Source organism: Vombatus ursinus, unplaced genomic scaffold (genome assembly GCF_900497805.2).
Source record: "Vombatus ursinus unplaced genomic scaffold, bare-nosed wombat genome assembly UNPS02009205.1, whole genome shotgun sequence".
Taxonomy (NCBI): domain Eukaryota; kingdom Metazoa; phylum Chordata; class Mammalia; order Diprotodontia; family Vombatidae; genus Vombatus; species Vombatus ursinus.
In genome coordinates, this window is record NW_020948983.1 from 7,383,397 (window position 1) to 7,406,740 (window position 23,344).

The following is a 23,344-nucleotide window of genomic DNA, read 5'->3' on the forward strand; positions in this document are numbered from 1 at the left end:
TAGTTACCAGTCGTATGTATGCTTATGTGTATGTGTGTGTGTGTGTGTAGTGTATAGGGTGTTCAAAGAAGACTAGCTCCTCTGGTGTGAGGGCTTGCCAAGCCCTTTTCAGGGCTGCCCATCCATCTTTGGTGTCTTCGTGGAACTCAACTCTCACCTCTGGCTCCAAGAAGCTACAGCATGCACAGAGGCCACACCTCAGTAAACCATCTGCACAGATGGGCTAAACCAGGTTGAGGCCTCAGAACCATCAGTGAACTAGACGGATGTCTGCCCCAAGCATGTGAAAACTTCTTTCAGTGGAATGGGCAGATGAGAACAATTTGTTCTAACCTCCAGGAAGGTGGCTGAAATTAGTGCTGTGAGTGCTTAAAGCTTGCTCAGACATTGAAGAAGCCAAGGTCTTCTACTGCAAACTGGCCATTGCTAGTTGTTTAGACTTGTCCTGCCACTGTACTTCGATGACTCTGGAAGAAAGGGTGAAGCTGATGACTTTGTGTGACTCTACCTCACTTAAATACAATTCATGCGCAAGTCAAGACATTAGCCCATGATGTCATTGGTCCTCTTCAAAAATGAAGCACAAACTATACATAAATATACACATACACAATATATACATACCAGTTACGTATATAATATTCATATGTATTAGTTATATATAGAAAATATGCATATATGTATATCTATAATTACATATGTATGTACCTATATTTGTGTGTATCCATATGTATGTGTGTATAGACAGACAAAATTGTTGCAGTCTGTATACTTGTATTTCCAGTGCCTAGCTCGTTGCTCAGAAGCTAACCCATACTTGTGCCCCTGTGTGTGTATGAATGTACATGGATAGTCTATATAAGTTCCAGTGGTCCCCCAGAGCTTGACTACATCTCCCTCTCAGGTTTGTAGAGTGCCCCTAAGGGGTTGGGGGTAATTCTCTAATGCTACTGTCTTGATCTCCCACTGGTATACTTCGCCCCCAAGAGTATTACTTGAGAATCAATTTGGTCACTGACCCTTAAGGAAATATTTTAAGAGAAATATTTACTAAGGTAAAACAATAGGGACAGTTGTTACAAAAGATCCCTCCCCCACCCCAAACACCTATGCTAGATTCTCCTGCAAGTCCATGCAGAGTCCAGGGGAAAGTGGGCTCAGACTTAGAAAACACATGGAGCAAAGAGGTAATTCAAAACTTTTGGTTGTCGGAAGTTGTGGTGGTCAAGAAGTTCCCTTTAGCCCTGGTGTAGTTTCCTTCCTGGGCTAACTATGGTATTTTGAGTTCAGATTATTCTTGGTTCCTGATTTGGACATTATTGTTAACCACGGCCATCTTGGGGCGATGGGTGCTGATGGGAAGATGGGAAGTCCGCATTCTCTGTACCCTTCATATTCTCGAAGTCCTTCTCCAGCCAAAGAAGCAGGGAGGGAGGGAGCAGGGAGACGACCCAACCAAGACTGAAGCTGAAGCCTCTCCCCCTCCCCTCAGGGGGGATCCTTCCTCACAAGAGTGCTAAAAGCCACATTTCTTCCAATTTCTGGAAGCCACTCTCAACTCTCTTGATAATTTAGAGAAAATTCCTGGGGTTTGGTCAAGTTTCCTTAGCCTATCCAAACTCAGTTCTTGTAGAAAGTCATTCCAGCTCGAAGGCCTCTTAGTACTTAGTCTAAGGCCTTTGCCATGATGGAATGTTTGAGACAAGTGCTCACCTAATTATGGTAGCAAGGTTTAAATGAGCACAGGTGGTTTCAACCTCACCTTTACATATTTATATGGAATGTGTGTGGACAAATCTGCAATGTCAAAATGTAGCTCCGTTTCAGTTAAGAATTAGTCTAATAGAAATTAAATTGAACTACTGATACCTCACCAATTCAGCCAGATGCATTTTGAGGGTAGATGTGCAGAACATTAGGATGCTAGTCCTTCCCCTTTAAGGTTGTGGGGGAGGAGGTAGGGACACAGAAAAAACAAATTGCGCAAATAAAAGAGAACAGTGAGTGGGCTGTGAAAAGGTTTGTGGAAAGACAGCTATGGATCTTAGTAAATAAAACAAGCTGCCCTTGAATTAGCAAACTAATTTCCGAAACATCATAAAACATAGCTAGGGATATATAGCATCTTCATAAAACTTTCATGTTGTTTTTAAAACTTGAATAACTTCATTTGTTTTTTTTTACATACTTAGTCTAATGAGATAATGTATATCAAGCACGATGCATAGCTTAAAGTGCTGTGTAAATGTGAAATATTTTTATTGTTATTAACCTATAAGTGGCATCCAAAGGAGATGCTCTCTTAAGAGCTGATATGTTCTCCAATTCTGCCAGCTACAAGATTTAGTTTATCTGTTTTGTCAGTGTTTTCTACTTTTTCTTTATCATTTCATCTGAAATAAGAATTCATTATGTATGGTGGTATCATACAGTTCTTTTAAACTTTAATAATCACAGTTATTTAACTTTGATAATTGTGTAGCTGTAGCATTGCCTTCTGGGCTCCTTCCCTAATTCTCACATATATTGACACTTTGGGATCCCCAGAAAGTCAATTGACTGCTATTTTCCTCAGGGTTTTAGGAGTAACTCTGAGGTGTTGAAGTTTCCAGTATGTCTTTCACATGCTGCCATTGGCATACTTTCCATTATCAGCCAATCTTATTTAGCTCTTACAAAAGATATTTATTAAGCAAATATGGTAGCAACAGTTGGAATGAAACAACCCCCTCCAAATTCCTCCATATACTGGGGATATACTCACCCCCTGTATTCACAAGATCCCTGAAAACAATGAGTTCAAAGGCTCAGATTCTTAAAATCTAGCCAAGGGCTGACATTTACTCTAGTCCATCTGTCTATACAAGTGTCACAAATGTTTAGATTCTTTAAGAGCCTGGCTGATATGGTGGATATTTAATAAACCTGGTCTTTGGCTGAAAAGAAAAAAAGAATGAATACAAAGTATTGGAGGATATTGATAGTGAGATACATATGTTAGAAAATATGCAGCAAAGGGGTACTTCACAAATTCTGGTTTCTGAATTTCTCTCTTCCTGGAGTCCTCATTAAATTTCCCTTAAGTGTTTTCTCTTCTAGCCTCTGAGGGTTGGTGCCTCTGTTGACCCTGCAGCCAGCACTTCTCTCTGCCTTGAGGAGATCTTACTTCCTGAACCTGTCACTATACTCACGTGCCTGTCTTACCACATCTGTGTATAAAGGCTTCATCTGTCATTTGCCATTACTACTGAAATGGTCACTGTTACTGCCTCTTGTCACAAGTGGGAACTCTGATGGGAGGGACTTCTAGATCTTCTGAACTTAATAGGTCACTTCATTACTTCCATCTTGGAATAATACTTTGTTTAAGATTAGGAAAGAATAAATACAAACAGAGGCACCAGGTGACCACAGACGCATGGTACCTGGGTGGGAGGCAAGCCTTATGCCTTGTCACTTTTCTAGTTGGGAGGTAGGAAAACAGAGGTATAGTCTTTCCTTTTCTCAGGAGACCCCAAGCTTATACCCACTATGTTTCTCTTTGCTACTGTTTAGATACGCTATTTCTACTTTTGCAGTTTATTTTATTTTTTTTTAGTTAAAACTTAAAAAAAGCTTTTGTTTTTCTTTCCCTCCCATTTCCCTCTCCCCAAGTGGAAAAAAAAAAGCCCTTGTAACAAATAGGCATAGTCAAGTAGAACATATTCCTGTATTGACCATGTTCAAAATGCATATTTCATTCCATCATTTTTCTGTCAAGAGATGAGTCACATAGTTCATCATCAGTGCTTGAAATCATGGTTAGTCATTTCATTGATCAGACATCTTAAATCCTTCAAAGTTATTCCTTTTTTTATAACAATATTGTTGTTATTGTATAAATTGTTCTCCTTGTACTGCTCCCTTCACTGTCCATCAGTTCATACAAGTCTTCCCAAATTTCTTTGAAACTATCCCTTCCTTTCATCATTTCCTACAGCACAATAATATTCCAGTTATACCATAATTTGTTCCAGTTTTTCCAATAACAAGGTTGGGGTGGGGGGGGAGATATTTTCTCTTCCCCATTCTGATGGACAAGTCTCTCTCAGGGAATTGGTTTCATGTGATAGGCCAAGGTCACCCCCCCCCCCCATCCTTCCCCTTCTGCCTTGGTGGTTAAGGTAAGTCCTTCTCTGGAAAAAAAAAAAAAAGAAGCTATGCCAAAGATTTGATTGTCCTCCAGGGCTAAAGTTCAAGCTGCCTAACTGTTATCCAGCTCCTTGGTAGGCTCAGGCCTTATTTATGTGCCTTCCTATTCAGTTAAAGACATAAAAAGCCTACTGGGAATCAGGTCCTTCAGACTTGGTAGGTGCCCCAATGCCACACAAATCAGCACACCCTACTGTGTTGACCAGATTTACTTCCATATGGAGACAAGGTAGGAGGTAGGGTACATCTCTCAGGACTAAGTCCTATATCCTTGTTTAGTATCCTTTCTATGTCATGACTAGATAAATCTCCTTTGGTTAACAGTTGAATGACCTATAAATGTCTCCTTTCATTCCAATTTCAAACCTAAACTACAAAGGAGACCAGTCAGTCAAGTATAGCCCACCCCACTACAACTCCCGGTTCACCACTTGACTGATGTGTCACAAGACTGCTTGATTTTGAGTTGGCCAGTCATTTTATATAGGCCCAAGGGTGTGTGTGTGTGTGTGTGTGTGTGTGTGTGTGTGTGTGATTGTTTTTAGTCAATTATATGTGGCATTATCTGTATTTCTCCAAATATCAGAGCACTTATTATTTTTCTCAACTTGAATAGGGATTTATTCACACCTCATCTGCACTTTGGTTTGATTTATTCAGCTGTCTGGTCCTTTTGTGATTAATTACATTAATTGAGATTGGAAGGGGAAATCTTGATATGTTTTTTAGGTAAGAATTGGTCTAATAAAATGAACTTGAATTAGCAACATATCTATAATTTAACTCATTACCTAAGTAGGAGGGAAGTACCAACTTTGTGGGTATACTCTTAATCTTTCTTTTGGAGACCTAATCATCTGCCATGGGTCTAATTATCATCTTTAAGCAGATTACTCCCAGATCTATGTATCCAACCACCAGGATCTCTCCTGAGTTCCAGTCCTTCATCACCAACACCCTATTGGATGTTCCAAAGTGGATATCCAGAAGACATCTCAACATTAGCAGGTGTAAAACATATAACTTAGTACCTATTCTCCAAACCCACTCCTCTACTGACCTTTCTTGTTTGGATCAGGGTTTCTACCATCTTTTCAGACCCTAGATTCATTACTTCAGCATTATTCTTGACCCCTCACTCTTCTTCACTTCATCTATGCAATCAGCTGCTAAATACCGCCAATTTTATATCTATAACAACTTAAATCTAACCTTTTATCATTACTTGAACAGACATTACCTTAGTTTAGGCTCCCCTCCAAACTGCCACCCCACCCCACTCAATAAACTTCAGTGGCTGTTACTCCCAAGGTCAAGTATCAATTCCTGTGGCATTTGAAAATCTTCAAAAACAGGTTCCTTCCTACCATTCCAGTCTTCATAGACTTTGTTCCCTTCCACATACTCCTCATTTCAATTATACTGGCCTACTATATTGCAGTGGTTATCCTCTATGTGGGTAGCTAGGTGGCATAGTGGATAGAGCACTGGGCCTAGAGTCAGGGAGATCTGAGGTCGAATGTGGCCTCAGACACTTACTAGCTGTGTGACCCTGGACGAGTCACTTAATCCTCTTTGCCTCGGTTTCCTTGTCTTTAAAATGGGGACACAATAGAGAAGGAAATGGCAAACCACTCCATTATTTTCATCAAGGAAACATCCTTGAGATCATGAAGAGTTGGATATGACTGAACAACAACAAAACTCTCTATACCCAGAATGTGTTCCTTCCACAGCTCTGCCTCCTGCAATCCCTCACTCTGTTTCAGAATCAGTTAACCACTACTTTGGAGCCTTCCCTGACCCTTTCAATTACTACCATTCTCCCTCCCTATTTTCTTTATATTTAACTACCTTGTATTTAACAAAAAATATTATTCTGGACATATTTATTCTGAATACACTTTTATATCTACATGCTGTCTCCTCCAAGCTGTTAAGAGCAAGAATTATTTCATTTTTTGTCTTTGTGTCTCTAATGCCTAGCACACAGAAGGTGTTTAATAAATGTTCATTGGTTGACTATTTCCAAGTGTCATTTATGGATTTTTATTTTATGCTTACAATCCAAGTTATTCAAATTCAAAAGCACACAAAGATCTTATAGAAACCCTGCAGAGAGACATAAATAAGAATATAACAAGTAGAAAGATACTTCTTTACTATGGCATTTGTACCTTCTTAAAGATCTTATAACTAGAAGGAAGGGTTGACACAAAGGAATAACACAAAGAAGGCAAAAGGTTGGATGACAAGAAACGAGAAAAAAATGAAAGGAACTCAGATTATTTTGATTGGAGAAAAGAGTGTTTTAATATGGATCTTTTCAGCAAATGAAAGACTTTTATATAAAAAATGGTGACCAGCTGGTCCCTATCTCTAGGAACATGAAGAATTTTGGTTAGACAGTGTCCTGATTCTTAAGTATTGACATGACCTTCCGGTAGGGTGAGGTTGGGGAACAGATCCATTCCTCCACTTCTATCTTAAAATGAAATATGATATATCCCAGATAGCTGAGATTCTAAGATCCTCCCTGAAGGTAGGGGGATAGAATAAATGGCTTTTCTAGATCCTTTACAACCCTAAAATATTATAATTATCTAATCACTGCTTAATATCAAACATTTTGAAAGCCTACACATAAAACCACATGTTATTTTAAACATCTCACCTATTCACATGTCACCAGAGAATATTGGCCGAGAAACTCTCCCCTTACCTTTTTAAGGCCAATGACTTTTATATAAGAAATTTGTATGTATTCCAAGTTAGGTCTTGGTACACTTACAGATATGCATTTGACTTTTTTTAAAAGCAAGATTCTGACAAAAAGCAGATGAGAAGTCAGAAGTCATCAGAAGTTCAGTACCAAGATTTTTTTTTGACACCATTTGAAATTCCTGAGCAAGGGAAAACAGATGGCTCCTAACACATCAGTTGCACCAAATAAGCCAATTTGGGAGAAAAGGATATAGATCCTTTTGATGCTGATCTATGTGTAGAAGACGGGGGGAGGTTAGATAGGTGTTGTGTTTAGCCCTAGACATCTGTCAGAACCTATTTCCTGTCTTCTACTGTGTGGGGATAAAGACATCTAAGAAGCTGACCAAGATGGCTTTATATGTTGCTACATTATAGGAAAAACAGGAAAAAATAGTTTTCCTGAGATTTCTATCAGCCAATTTAAATTTTGAAATTCCTTGATATACTTTGGCAACAAACTCCAAAGGTCATTTGATTTTTTGGCTCCACATTGGGTAGAATGGGAGTCAGAAAGATGTGAGTTCAAAACTTGCTTAATGCCCTTACTGTCTGTGTGACAATGGGCAAGTCACCTAACCCCTCTGAATTTCCTCATCTGGAAAGTGAAGTGGGTGGACTCAATGTGTTTCTTTTCAACTCTAAATCTATGATTCTCATGACATTAAGTACCAATAAGAGAGTGGCCTAAAAAAGAAAACAGGTATTGAGCATCGTCGGTATGTGACATTCTCTGCACACAGGGAATTTATATTAAAAAATAATACATGTGAAACCATAGTAAATAGACAAACTAACTTATAATAAAATATTACATTGTATAGTACAGAATATTCAGGGTAAAAAGGGTTCAATGGAATAGTTACTAGTTAGGAAAAACTTTCCTGGAAGAATCAGCTAAAAATTGAACTGGCCCTTAAAAATAGGATTTAGATAGATAGAGAGGAGAGGATAGCTTATAGTAGCAACATGAAATTAAATTCAAATTAGGTTTAAATCTTATTAATAGAAAATCACTTTGAAGAAAATCTTAATTTGAGAAATTTAAGGAAAAGGCTGAATATAACCATTATTTGAATTAATCCATCACCAAACATTTATCAAGCCCTTACCACGTGCCACCGTCACTCGGCTAACCACTGGGGTTACAAATAAAGGCAAAAAAAGTTTCTACCCTTAAGAAACTTAATAACAATAGGAAGTATTTGCGCATATACATTGTGCTGGGCACTGTGTATACTTTACAAATATTATCTCATTTGATTTTTACAACAACTCTGTAAGGTAGGTACTATTATTACCACCATTTCACAGTTGAGGAAACTGAGGATATATGACTTGCCCAAGATTGCATAGCTCTTAAGTGTCTGAGGCCAGATTTGAACTTAGGTCCTCCTGACTCCAGGCCCACCACTCTATCCACTGTGCCACCTAGCTACCTACATTCCAATGGTTGGAAACAGAATGTAAAAAATTACCTGATATACTCAGAATAGAGGGAAAGTAATCTTAGAGGAGAAGGCTCTAGAAGCTGGGGGATGGGGAGAGATCTCCTGCAGAAGGATTGACTGAGCTTTGAAGAAGTCAGGGATTTTAGAGGGTGGAGGTGAGAATGGAGAGCAATCTCAGCGTATTTGAAATGCTTAAAGATACATAACAAAGTACATTTTGTGATGCAGGACAAATGATGGAATGGTATAACACATCTTTTCTTATTCTAATTTCTTTTTTTAATAGTTTTTTTTATTGATACCTTTTGTTGATATTAACACTTTCATTTCCCCTTTATCCCTCTTCTTTCCAGGTTCCAAAGAGCCTTCCCTTATAACAAAGAATTTAAATGAAAAACAAATCCTCCTCTAAGTTTGGTAATTCTGTGAACTTTCACCCACTACTAAATTATCACGTTATCAAAGTTCCAATGAATAGTTTGGCAGCAGAGAAAGTTTTCCACTTGGTCACATTTAAAATCAGCGCATTATCAGCAAGCTGACAGAGACTGAATTGTGCCACTTCCCATGTGAGTTCCCATCAAACCAAACCTTCTGCTGCTTAACTGTTTCTCCTTTGTATTTAGATGCTTTTTTGTGTGTGTTTTACATAGGGAGTAAGAATCCAAAAGTTCAGAATTTCTGCAAAACTTACCCTTACTATCATAAGAAAATTATTTTTAAAATAATGAGGTTTCATGGAATTAGAAATTATGCAGCCAGGATTTTCCTATCAGTTATCAATACATAGTTCACTGTGTTTCCAAGATTCCTTGGCTAAGGATATATGATTCCATTGCTCCATCCCAGCCATCTTCTTGCTATCCACCATGACACTGCATCATCTAGGGTATGGGTCCTCGGACTACCTAGCTTTGGAACTTTCACCTTTGAGAATACGTGGCCTGATTGGTGAGTCAATGAGCTCAAATTCAGGCACTCAGCCCACCATACTTCATGGGTCCCAAACTTCTAGACGATATTTTCAGTCCCTACCCCAGCAATGTTACCATTTATCCTGTTGCCATAACCACTTTACTCCCTCCTACCCCACGTATTCCTTTGGAAACTATAATCAATTCAATACTGTCATTGCTTTCGGGAAGGGCACATGAATCCACTCCTCAATGGCTCTACTCACCATCCCTGTGACTTCTCAGATGAGAGTGTCTTTTCTTGGCCATCATTACCATAAACTCATAGTGTCTTTCTATTAGAATATAAGCTTCTTGAGGACCAGGACAAGCTCAAATACAAATATCTTTTGTACTTTTATTCCCAACCCTTAGTACAATGCTTGATACATAATAAGTTATTAATGAATGTTTTTCATTTATTCATTCATTCATTCACTTTTAAATGAAATCTTGAACTTCTATTATGTACAGTTTGAAAATGCAAATTCACCATAGTTGTAACAAAATCGACTTTTTTGTGTCTCCTGAAATTTTTTGTTTCTTTTGTTTTATCAATGTTTCTTTCTTTGTTTCACAATTTCATATTTTATGTTTGTGTTTTTCCAAAATAACTTTTGAAAATGTTAATTGACTTTAACCAAATTTGGTGACTGGCTTAAGGATATTAACATTTAATTTGCAGGTGTTTGCTCTGCTGTGAGAAAACAAAGTGCCAACTGACAAAATTTTTATACTGGTACATTAATTCACTTGATTTCATTCTCATAGTTGCATTTATTCTTCTCCAAAATATATGCATTTTCATGAATTTCAGAATTTTGAATTAGTCTTCTGACTCCAAATGCAATATTCTTGTTATTATCCCATTTAAAATCCATCTGTGTATTTCAGCTATGCATAGGAGTACCAAACACATACCTATATGTGTCAGCAACATGGAGATAGTGATACTCCCTAGCACAGGAAACAGCTTCGAAATCTGAAAACAGCTGTCCCTATTCTTATGAGATAATTTTTGAAATATGTGACCTTGCTGATACTTGCTGGTATGTTTTAGTGTGGGTATTGGCATTAGTGTTACCCGGAGGGACAGATAGTTCATCTCCAGACCTCCCTTTATCACCAATAACTTGACCTACCCCCAAATGGCCCTAGAATGCCCAAGGGGATTAGAGGTAGATAACTTGTTTTTCAGTCATTTCAGTTGTGTTTGACTCTCCATGATCCCATTTGGGGTTTTCTTGGCAAAGATACTGGAATGGTTTTCCGCTTCCATCTCCAGCTCATTTTACAGATGAGGAAACTGATAAGTGACTTGCTTAAGCTCACACAGTTAGTAAGCATCTGAGGCTGGATTTGAATTCGGAAAGATGAGTCTTCTTAACTCTAGGCCTGGAACTCTACCAATTGTGCTACCTAGCTGCCTACTCTTTTTTTATTACTATTTAAAATTTTATGTTTAATTAAATTTTATTACTTAATGAACAGAAATCTACTTCTCCCTCTTTCACCTCCTACCTCACTGGAAAAAGAAAAAAGGAAAAATAAAATCCTTGTAACAAATGTGCATAGTTAAGCAAAACAGATTCCCTTATCAGACATGTCCAAAAGCAAATAAGTATCATTCTGCACTGAGTCCAGCACTTCTCTGTCAGGAGGTGAGTAGTGTGCTTTATCATCTGTCCTCAGATGGTTTTCAAAGCTGTTTACCTTTATAATATTGTCATTATTATATAAATTGTTTTCTGGTTCTCATTTCATTCTTTATTACTTTACACAAATCTTCAAAATTATTTGTTTTTATAATAATGATGCTATAGTAAAAATCCATTTTCTGGTCTTTCTCATTTACTCTGTGTCAATTGATAAAAATATTTCCATCCCTTATTAAAGTCATCTTTTTTGTCATTTTCTAAAGCACAATGGTATTTCATTATGTTCATATACCATAATTTGTTCAACCATTCCCCAGCTGATTCCCCTAGTATCTAATTTTTAGCTAAAAGAGCTACTATAATTATTTTTGAAAATATTGAATCTTTTTCTTTTTCTTTGATATCTTTGGATCTGTGTCAAAGGACACGTACTATTTAGTAATTTTTGTGTATAATTTATATGAATTGTGTATAATGGGTTTCCAGAATGGTTTTTACCTATTTACATGTCCACCAATGATGCATTAATGTGCTTCCCCTCACCTCAGTTCATCCAACTTGTCATTTTCCTTTTATCATCTTTGTCAGTCTAATGGGTATAAGGTGGATCTTCAAAATTGCTTTAATTTGCATTTCTCTAATTATTGGTGATCTGGAGTGTTTTATTTTAATATGACTAGGAATAACCTGGGTTTCTTCCCTTGAAAAATACCTGTTTATATCATTAGACTGTTTATGGATTGGAGAATGACTAATATTCTTATAATTCTAAATCAGTTCCTTATATATCCTAGAAATGAGCTCTTTACCACAGAAACTTGCTGAAATATTTTTCCTAGTTGTTTCCATTTAAATCTTAGCATTGTTGAATTTTTGAATTGTTGAATTTTAAATTTTATTTATTCAGAATGATCTATTTTGTCTTCTGTGATCATCTCCATACCTTTTTTTCCTCTATTCATAGATCTAAAAGTTATTTTCTCATGTTTCTTTAATTTGTTTATGAAGTGACCTCTTAAATTTAGGTAACATATCCATTTTGGTATAAATTTAATTTCTTCCATATTGCTGTCCAATTTTCTCATCAGTTTTTCTCAAGTAGTTAGACCTTACCTCAGTAGCTGACATCTTCGAATTTAATTGGATACTAGGCTATTAGTATTATTTGCTTCTGTATGTTTTGTACCTAATCTGTTTCACTATCCCTTATTCTTATCAAATGACTAGTACATTTTTTTTTGCTGATACATTGGTTTTATGCCATATTTTACTTTAATTCTTTTGTTCATGAGGTATTGCAAGAGGCTTGTGCCCTCAATATGACTTCCTCTCTTTCTCTTTGGATGACTCTCTTCATTTCAATTCTTCAAGACTGTTGTGCTTCATGACTCACAGTCATTTTATAGATGAAGAACATCACTGGAAAATAATTAGTATTAAAAAGATGGAAATATATATAATATATGTATTTGTGTATATGTGTGTATACATGTATGTATGTATGTACATATGTAGATAAATTGATTACATAGGTTGTCCATCTAAACAGGGGTATGTGGAGTCAGCTACTACAGGCTCAAAAGCATCAATTGTCAAATTTTCAGTGTCAACGTACATCAGAAATTGACAAATGCTACAAATCAGGGCTTAATTTATTATTTTGTTGATTGGGTAGACTTAAAGTGATGGAGAAAAAGTTAATATTGCAGATTCAGCTTAAAAGTGTGTCTTGTGAGCATTTTTTCCCCTTGAGGTTGTTTGTTAAATATTTACCCACATACCCCACCAAATAACTATATATGATAGCTTAGAAAATGGACATTCTTCATATATATGAGTTTTACCCCACTGTAGATAGTTAGGCCAGACTCTTTAGAGTGATTATTGGTCTCATCCAGAAGGCTCTATAATGTTCTGAGGTTTGATAACAATTTCAGCTTCAAAAACAGCATCTACTTTGTTCTAGATACTTAAGTGATGCAGTGTATAAAGTGCTGCAACTAGAGTTAGGAAGACCCAAGTTCAAATTAGGCTTCAAATACTTACTAGCTGTGGGATCCCAGGTAAGTCACTTAATTTCTGTCTGCCTTGGTTTTCTCAACTGTAAAATGAAGATAATGTAGCACTTATCTTTCAGGATTGTTGTGATGATCAAATGAGATAATATTTATAAAGCTTATCACAACGCTTGTCATATTGTTGTTCAGTTATTTTTCCTTCTTCATGACCCCTTTTGGGGCTTTCTTGGCAAAGATACTGGAGTAGTTTGCTGTTTCCTTCTCCAGCTCATTTTGAAGATGAGGAAACTGAGGCAAACAGCATTTAAATGATTTGCCTGGGGTCACATAGCTAGTTAATGTCTGAGGCTGGATCTAAACTCAGGTCTTCCTGACCCCAAGCTGGGTGTTCCATCTGCTGCACCACCTAGCTGTCCTGTCATGTTAGTTAGGTGCTTAATGAATCCTTGTTTTCTTCTTTCTTCCCTAGAGGGAATCTTCATGTATTGAATCTCTAAGACAATAGTGAACACCATTGGTGAGTATCATCAGATAAGCCTGTTTTACACCTTGCCTGATACTAATGATCAAAGTTATCCCTAATGAATTTGTCTTTCAAGAAATCTTATGTAATTTTCATATATTGGAAGACACATTGTTGGAAAAAAAGACTTTAAAGTGGTAATTTACTTTACCAAATCAAATGCTTTAATCTATAGTTAACACACAGTAACTATAATGGTTTTTGTATTCTCTATATCTTGGTATGATGGTAAAGATGTGAAATTTTGTTTAGGAAACAGTGCCTGATCTTTTGTAATACTGTCAATGTGTACACTGTTTATATTCATAAAAAAGTTTATGCAGATGGGTAGGCATTTATGCAGATGGGTAGGCATATGGTTTGGTAGTTATTGATGATCTCTGTCACTTTTTTTGGTGGTAATAAGGTCAAGATTGTTTTACTGCCCTTGGAATTTTTTCCTACTTTAGATATCATGAACATTGATCATTCAATGCCCTCAATATTCTATCACCTTCAGCATGGACTTCCTTCAGTACACTTATTTTGTTCAGCTGCCTTTTCTATCTTTGGTATGTACCATTCCATCTCTTCTGGAAACACAAATAGGACAGTGATGTTAGAGTACAAGTATGGTGGCTCCATTATCCTTGACAGTGAAAAGAGTTCATTATAAAAATATTGGCAGATCTTTTCTTTAATTCCTTTGTTGTCTTCCTTTTAGACTCACACCTCAGTGCCCTTGAGAGGACTTTTCTTATTTGGATTTCTTGCCAAACTTTCTTTTAATTGTTTTTTCCCCCTCCACTGATTCACTGTTTTATGAAATGATACTGCTCATCATTTTCCACAATCTTTCTCCATAAGATTTTACAAGCAAGTTTATATTCTAAACCAGTGTTGCCCTTGGCTGCCATATGTCTCTCCTGGGCAAGTAAGTCAAGTGTTTGCTGACTAAGGTCTCTCTTGGTCTCTTCATTATGGAAATGAATTTATATTGGCTAACTTCCTGTGTGAAATTATTATACCTGGTATTTAAATCCTTTCATTCATTTCCCACTTTTTGACATAAATAATTCGTTTTAAAAGACCAAACTTTTTTAAACTATATCTTTTCCTCACTTTTTTCTTTCTTCTGGTTTTGTATTATTTTGATCTTTGCTTTAACAAAATGGTGGTCTGACTGCATAAAGATGATATTCAAAAGTGACACCTCTGTCAATAAATAATTTCCTATTGGTTAAAATATAATTAATTTAATTTTTTAAAATGTCATTTGGTGTTCTCTGTGTCTAGTACCTTCCAATTCCTTTCTTAAGTAAAGTATTTGTGGTTTATAAATGTGAGAATTATCTGTGGTCTACACATCTTTGCCTCTCTCATTCCCTATTTCTGAATCATATTTTCAGACATGTTTTATGACTTCAACTATTCCTATCTTTGCACTGAAGACACCGAGTTAGAGTACATACTAATTTAATTTGAAAAATCTTATTGAATTCTTAGTAAAATTCCTCTGCCTCTTCATCCTCTTCAACAGATGTTGTTACATAAGCTGCAAATATTTATTGTGAGCACTGAAATAGAAGATGACCAAATGTTCCATGAGAGGAGGTTGCTTTTGGATTCATGATGAAAAACTTTGCCAACTCCTTTATTAGCCTCTACAAAGAGAAGCTGTGAGCCATCCTAATTACAACTTCCTTCTATCTTCTGGGTTCATGCACTATGAGAATATAAATATTGATACAACTTAATTCCTCCGATATTTTGTCTACTTGTTATCAAACAACATTTTTAGTGCCAATAGTTAATATTTATAGATGACCTAAAATTATGTGATTCCTTGTGCCCTCTGCCATTTTCCCCACCATTCTGCCATCATATTTGACATGTTTGCCAGCATACTTGTTAATCTGTTGTCTCCCTCATAAAACTGTGAGCATCTCGAGGGCTCTGTGAGACAATCTTTTGCCTCTTTTTGTATCCCCAGGTCTTAACATGGTGCTTGGCACATAGTAGGTACTTAATAAATACTTCTTTCTTTCTTCCTCCTTCCTAGTGCCCAGTTGTATAGTTGAAAATATTAATTTTAGGCAAGGTAGAGAAATGTAGTCTTCCAGAAAGATCTAAGTGAATTAAACTATTTAGGAATGGAACAACAGATTGTTGATTACATTCTTGGAACTGATTAGCCCCTCTGGACATGACCTACAACTCAAGAAAGGAACTACTTGTTTATCCACCAGTATTTAGGATCCACTTAATTTTTCATCCAGGCTTATTTTTGAATCCCAGAATTGAGTCCCTAGGGAAATTAGGATCTTTGATCCCTGTTTATACCTAAAAGAGACCATAGTGGCATTTCTTTTATCATTTCCTGGCTTGATGAGAGATCATGTTGTGAACCAATTTCCACCCCTCTCCTCAGATTTCAGTGTCAAGACAAATTTGGCCAGCCGGTTTGCCTCACTGATAAAAGAATGGCAGACTTTGCTCATGAATAGTTCTGCCTGTGTCAACAGGCTCATAAATTCATCTTTTGTTACCCTCCGATTCTCCAACATCTACTTCAAAAGCACAGCTCCTTCTCTAGCAGTGAGTTGCCTAGGTGATTAATCTCGATAACAGCTCTCTTTGATTTCTCATTTTGAACATTGGTAAGACTTACAGAGCTGTTTCAATAGCTGCTGCTCACAGATAGATCTGAGTTTGGTTGACACCAGCAAGCAGCTTGGAAGGTCTTTGCTGAGTAAGTGAGTGAGGTCTTGGTCTAGTGGTAATTTACATGCCTAAAAGGGCCTTCATCATTGGTCAGTCAACACATATTTATCAAGTGCCTAAAATATGCCAGGCATTATGCTAAGTGGTAGGAACACAAAGACTAAAACAAAATGCTCAGCCCTTAAGGAGCTGACAGTCGATCAGTAAAAACCACATGTATATAGAGAAGTAACATAAATGAAGTGCCGAGTAATTTGGAGGAAAGGCCTTGTGTAGGAGCTAGCATTTGAAGTGAGTTTCAAAGGAAGTTAGGGATCAGAGAAGTTTATGTGAGGAGTGCCTTTCAGGTATGGTGAACAGACTGGAGAGGGGAGATAGAAATGTTATAGGCATAGAATAGCACCAAGATGCCCAGTATACTTAGACCATAGAGTCCATGGGCTATGTGGCACGAGGAATAAAGTGCCTGAACTGAAGTCAGGAAGACTCATCTTCCTGAGTTCAAATCTGGCCTCAGACACTGACTAGCTGTATGACCCTGGGCAAATCATTTAACTCTCTCAGTTTCCTCATCTGTAAAATGAGCTGTTGAGGGAAATGGCAAACCATTCCAGTATCTTTACAAAGAAAACTCCAAATGTGGTCAGACTTGCGCTTTTTGAAGATTACCTTGGTAACTGAGTGGAGGGTAGACTAGTGAGGGATGAAATTTGAAGTAGGGAGGCCAATTAGGAACTGTTGTAATAGTTCAGAAGACAGGTGATGAGGGTCTGATAAAATAATAATAATAACAATAGCATTTATTTGACCCTTTAAGGTTTATAAAGCATTTTACCTATGTTATTTCATTTGATTCATATAACATCCCTGTGAGGTCAGTGCTATTATTATACCCATTCAATAGATGAGGAATCTGAGACTAAGAGAGGTTAAGTAACTTGTCCAAGGTCACAGAGCTACTAAGAGTCTGAGGTAGGATTCAAACTGAGATCTTCCTGACTCCAGGTACAACACTCCATCCACTATGCTATCTAACCTTCTCTAACTAGTGTAATGGCCATGTGAATAGGGAGGAGACAGATTTGAGAGATATTATGACAGTAGAGTTGGCAAGACTTGTCAACTGAATGGACATGAGTTGTAAGGGAGAAGAAAGAATCAAAGATGACCCTGAGATTATGAATTTAGGTACCCCAGACTGAAATAGGAAAGTGAGAAAAAGTGATGGGTTTAGAGGGAAAGATAATGAGTTTCGTTTTAAATATATTGCATTTGAAATGCCTATAGGGCCTCCAGTTAGAAATGGCCAGTTGGCAGAATGCAAGACGAGTACAAGTTAAAGAAAGAGGCCTCGGACAGGGAGGTATAGAAGACTGAGAAGGCATGACTAGACTAGAAGAAGAAGAAGAAAAAAGATAGAGCACAGTCATGAAAACCCCAAAGGGAAAGAGTTTTGAATGTACCCTTGCATGATGCTTGGGGAATTACATTCTTACCCTATAGAGTACGATCAGTGAGGCATTAAGTCTCAGCTCCTTTTTTCACCATTACTAGTTCAGCAATGTATGCCTACTACTTGATAACTAAAGGTAGATATATCAATATATTCTAGATTAATGAAAAATTCATATAAATTTTCCTTTTCTTTCCTACTCAGTACAGTCAAGTATTCAGGCACTGGTCATTCTGACCCCTCATCTTTCTTCCAACTATGGTCAACATCTTCAAAATGTTATATGGCAGTGCCAGTCTGCAGATTGATTCCTACTTTGTCTGTTCACATTAAAATGTTTAACTGGAAGATGCCAGATAAGTCCCTGAAAGAAGGAAGAATAGCCATTACTTAAATGGGCTGAAAAATGTTTTCTTTGTGACAGTAAGACCCCTGGGTGATGATGTGTGACTATCTTTTGAAATAAAGCACATGTCCATGTCATTAGTTTCAAAGGTATCCAGATGGCTTCTACTGAGGAATGTTAAATTCATTCACACGAGGATGTTTTTAACTGTTCATGGGCTAACATATCTTTGAGCTGAAATCATCCCTATTATATTGCAATATGGTTGAGGGCAGAGACAATAACATTTTCATCTTCATATCCCCAGTACATAGCACAGTGCATTTTGTAGGTATTTAATACATATTTCATTGAATGATTTAACTGAAGGTTAAGTATAAAATACATACAAGATACTGTCCTGTTTACATAAAAGGGACAGAAGTCTTTACTTATGGAAGTCATTAGTTAATTAATGCTTTTGGGTGTCATTGCTAGGCCTAAGGAATAGGGAGGTGATGGAGACCCTTCATCTGAAGTGAAGAAATGAAACATGTCAATAGAGACAAGTAGAATGACTGATGACTTCTCCCTTGGTACATTCAAAGATACTTGAGGTCTATTTACTCTAAACTAGTACATTTGCAAAGGGTACCACCAGCTCCCTTGGTCAGCTTCAGCATAAAACCACTTAGCCCCTAATATTTGCTGGTGGCCAGGTTCTTTGTCTTATAGTTTGTCCAACTGAAGGTGAAGCTTTATTTCTTTTCCTTGAAATCTCAAATCCAAATAACAAAATGTGTGTGTGTGTGTGTGTGTGTGTGTGTGTGTGTGTGAAGGGCGGGGTCAAGAATAGAGAAAGTTAAGGGAAGAGAGAAAAAAGGAAAAGAAGAAAAATGGCAACATATGGGACTGATAGAGTTTAAATAATTATCTTCTGTTTTGCTCAGCATTAACAGTGCCTACTGTTCCTTTGCAATACACTAATACATCCAAAACATGGGTCCTTAGAAGAGGTTAAGTAACTTGCCCCAGGTCACAGCCACAGTAAGTATCTGAGGCAGGATAAAAAGTTGAGATCTTCTGACACCAGGTACAACACTCCTGTGTTGTGATGTTGTTGATGCAATATGATCTTCACCAAGGTAAATTACAACCCCTCCAGGATGTAGTAGATGGACTTTGGGAGATGCTGTGGTCAAAAAATTAATCACTGTGCAACCAATCTGGTGATGAGCCCCTCTGAACTTGAGCATCAGACAATAGGCAAGTTTATTATGGGTCCCATCTTTCAACCAATCAATCAGCAAGCATTTACTAAGTGCCCAAGTATTCAGGGAAACAAACAAAAGTCTCTCTTCTTATAGAGCTTCCATTCTAGCACAAAAATAATATATACACATTTAGGGTATACAAAATAAATTCAAGATAATTATGAGAGGCACTAGCAATTTTCTGAAGGGTTCAGGAAAGATTTTATGTAGAAGGTAGTACTTGAACTGAGCTTTGAAGGAAATAAGCATTCTGGGAGGTAGAGATGAGGAAGGTGTTCATTCTAGGCATGCGGGACAGGCAATGGAAAGACACAGAGATGGGAGGAGAGTGTGAGAGCAGCTTGGTTGGATCAAGGAGTGCATGAAGAGAAGCAATATATATATATATACATATATATATACACATACATACATACATATACACACACACATACAATAAGCCTAGAAAATTAAGACTTTAATGATTTGTTAAAGTTTATACTCCATTGCAAAGCCTTTGAAAATCTTGGGTTAATTCCATGCTAAGAGGAAACATTCAGAAACATTCAGACTTAGTTCTTTACAATAAACTTTTTAAAACTCAGAATAGTCTCTGTCATCTTCCTGAAATATTGCAAAAACATATTTGTACGGATGTTGCCGGAGAAGAGAATCTTTCTGCAGTATTAACATTTAGTTAAGCAAAAGTAGACATTTAGGGCAGCAAGGTGGCACAGTGATGGAGTGGTTAGAATGCTGAGTGCTGCAAACTACTCCAGTATCTTTGCCAAGAAAACCCCAAATGGGGTCAAGAGTTCGACAGAACTGAAATGACTGAACAACAAAAAAGACACGTAAATGCTTAGCTTCCCCTTGCAGTACACATATAGTGTCATCTTTTGGCATTTATGAGTAATAGAGTGATAGAGACTTTAATGGCTTACCTAAAAAAGGTGGGGGGGAATGTTTCCTTCTCCCAGAGAGCTTCCAGGCCTGACATTTTTAAAAAATAAACTAAAAAAGCTATAAGAGAATGTCAGAGTTAGAAAGGACCTTAGAATAATCCTTTATCCTAGTTTTTCAGGTGAGGAAACTGAGTCCCAGTGAGATACAGCGATTGATTCAATGTCATATAGGAAATTGGTGGTAGAGTTGGAATTCTAACTCAGGTGTCTTGACTCTCAGACCAGGGCTGAATACTTGACTTTGTGACTCTATAAGATTTCACTTGATTAGATCTTTGTTGCTGCTGTTCAGTTGTGTCCAACTCTTCATGGCCCCATTTGGGATTTTCTTGGCAAAGATACTAGAGTAGTTTGCCATTTCCTGCTCCAGCTAATTTTACAGATGAGGAAACTGAGGCAAACAGGGTAAGTGACTTGCCCAGAGTCACATAACTAGTAAGTATCTGAGGCCAGATTTGAACAAATCTGAGTTTCCCTGACTCCAGGCTCAGCACCCTATCCACTGTGCCACCTAACCTAGATCTTACCTAATTTTAATCTGATTTGGAAATGCACGGGCAGGCTCTGGATTTTGTGCAGAGGGTACTCCCCTCATTGAGCTAAAAAACATGTTTCCATTTGCTCTCAACATATTTGAATCTTGTGGGTTTAGAATACTGAGTGTTTTACCAGTATTTTATCAGTTTTACCTGATCTCTGTAAAGAGAACCCTGGAATTCAGTGCCCAATCAGTTGGCTGGCTCATTTGTATATTAAAAATGTGTGTGGTCAAGCTCGATGGAGCCAAACATTGTTTTACCTCTACTTTAGGTCAAACATATAGGAGTTTCTGGGAGTTGTGAGCTAAGGACTGGCAGAAATAGTGGAAGTCCCAGGGATGGTGTGTATTACTAGGATTGAAGTAGCATGAATGACAGTACTGTACATTTATTATGTGCTTAATAAAACTAAAAATAGTTTTAGCATATGTTGGTTTTTTTTTTATTTTTCTGCGTTCTGCCTAAGTACAAATTACTTTCCTCACAATAACCCTCCAAGGCAGGTAAAGCATGATGCCCATTTTATAGATGAAGAAATTGAAATTCAAAGAGGTTAATGATTTGTCTGAGATCACATAGATAGTGAGCATTAGAGTTGGGATATGAATCTGTGTTTCTTGACTTAGGAGAGACAGTGTCATACAGTGGAAAGAGAAATGGCACCAGAATCAGAAAACCTGGGGTCAAATCCTATCTCTGATGCCTGCTACCTTTGTGATCTTCGGTAAGTCATCACTTCCCTGGGTCTCAGTTTCCTTAACTTGTAAAATGAGGGGAATAGACTCAATGGTCTCTGAGATCTCTTTCAGCTTCAGAGCTATTTGAGTCCAAGTTGTTTCTCAGTGTACTTGAGAACTTGGCATCCGGAAACAGCCAAAGGCCAGAAAACCCCATGCTTTTTTCCATTGTTTCCATTATTTGTCCCATCTTTTTAAATTCATTCTTTATGGGTATAAGCAGAATGAAAAAATTGCTACATTTGTTTAACATTAAGCCAATTTAAGGATCCAGAGAGCTGATTATTTTAAATAGCCATTTGGGCTATAGAACTGAATGTTCAAAGAAAAAGGAACAAACGTCAACAAAGTTTTATTGATATCTGGAGTCTAAATTACTCTGTGGTAAATGAGGTTTTGAGTCAATGAAGCAAAGTTTTCATGAGACTGATGAGTGAGTTGGGTGGAAAACAATACTTCATTGTCTGATGTGTGCAGTTCTATAAAAGAAGGTGTTGATTAATAAGCAGTCTTTATTTGTCCTGATTCCTTCTAAATTGATAATTGAAGTTTGCTTAAAAGGCTTCTCCAATAGGGTACTTCCAAATTACTTCTCCAAATTCTATAATATGAAAATATATAATATGTAAAAAATACGATAGCATGCTTGTATTGAAATCTTGTTTTGGGGGTCCTGTTGATTCCATATTATTCCCATTTCATAGTGTTCCAAATTGTTTCATAATGACAACGAAGTGACTAGCTCATGTTCCTTTGCTCTAAAGACTTTTTCAGTGTTTCAATCACCCGTCATTTAATCTGTGTGGATATTCCTATTGTGGTAGATCACATCTCCTTTGTGATGTAGTAGAATTCAATTCAACTAATATTTATTTGGCACCAGTAACACACTCTGCTGGCACTTTGGATACAAGAAAACGACAAAACAACACCTACCTTCAAAAAGGTGTTGAGAGCTGTGGTGGGCAAAAAAAAAAAATCATCTCCCTTCACCAAATGGCTGATGACTCTCTCCTAACTTAGCTCAGCTGGTCTTGAGACAATAGAAGACCCTATCACTGGGCTCTTACCTTTCTAACTCTGTAGGTCATGACAGAAATCCATTGTACAGTCTTCAAGAACACAAGGTTACTTCCACATCGAATGAGGCATCACAATAAGACTTTATTGCTGGGGTTCTCTCCTTTTTGTGTGTGCAATGGACTCCTATGGACCTCATTTTAGAATTGTGTTTTTAAATTAATAAAATGAAATACAGAGGATTACAAAGGAAATTAATTATATTGAAATACAATGTCAAAATATTAACAGACAAACAAGTTCACAGACCCTAGATTAAGAATACCTGCTTTAGTGGAAGACTAAAAACAGTTTTAGCATATGTTGGTTTTTTTTTATTTTTCTGCGTTCTGCCTAGCATCTTAAACCTCCTTTTCAGTGTGACAAAACAAGCAAACAGACAACCTAGCTAATGCCTAGCACAGGGCCCTGAATATAGTATATGTTTGAAAATGTGTTTTATTAATGATGAATATGAAAGTTGCCTAACTTTGGGAATGAAAACATACTACAGAATCAATTTAAACCTTTTTCAGGAAAGGTGTTTTGTGAGTTGCAAATGTAGAATAACATAGGGACAGATTAATAAAATCATAGAATCTCAGAGTTGGAAGTGACATTAGAGGTCATCTACTTCATCTACCCCCCCCCCCCATATACACACACAAACGGATGGATTCCTTCTAAGAACAGGGGTTCTTTACCTTTATGGTATCACGAATCCCGTTAGCAGTCTGGTGAAGTCTTTGGATG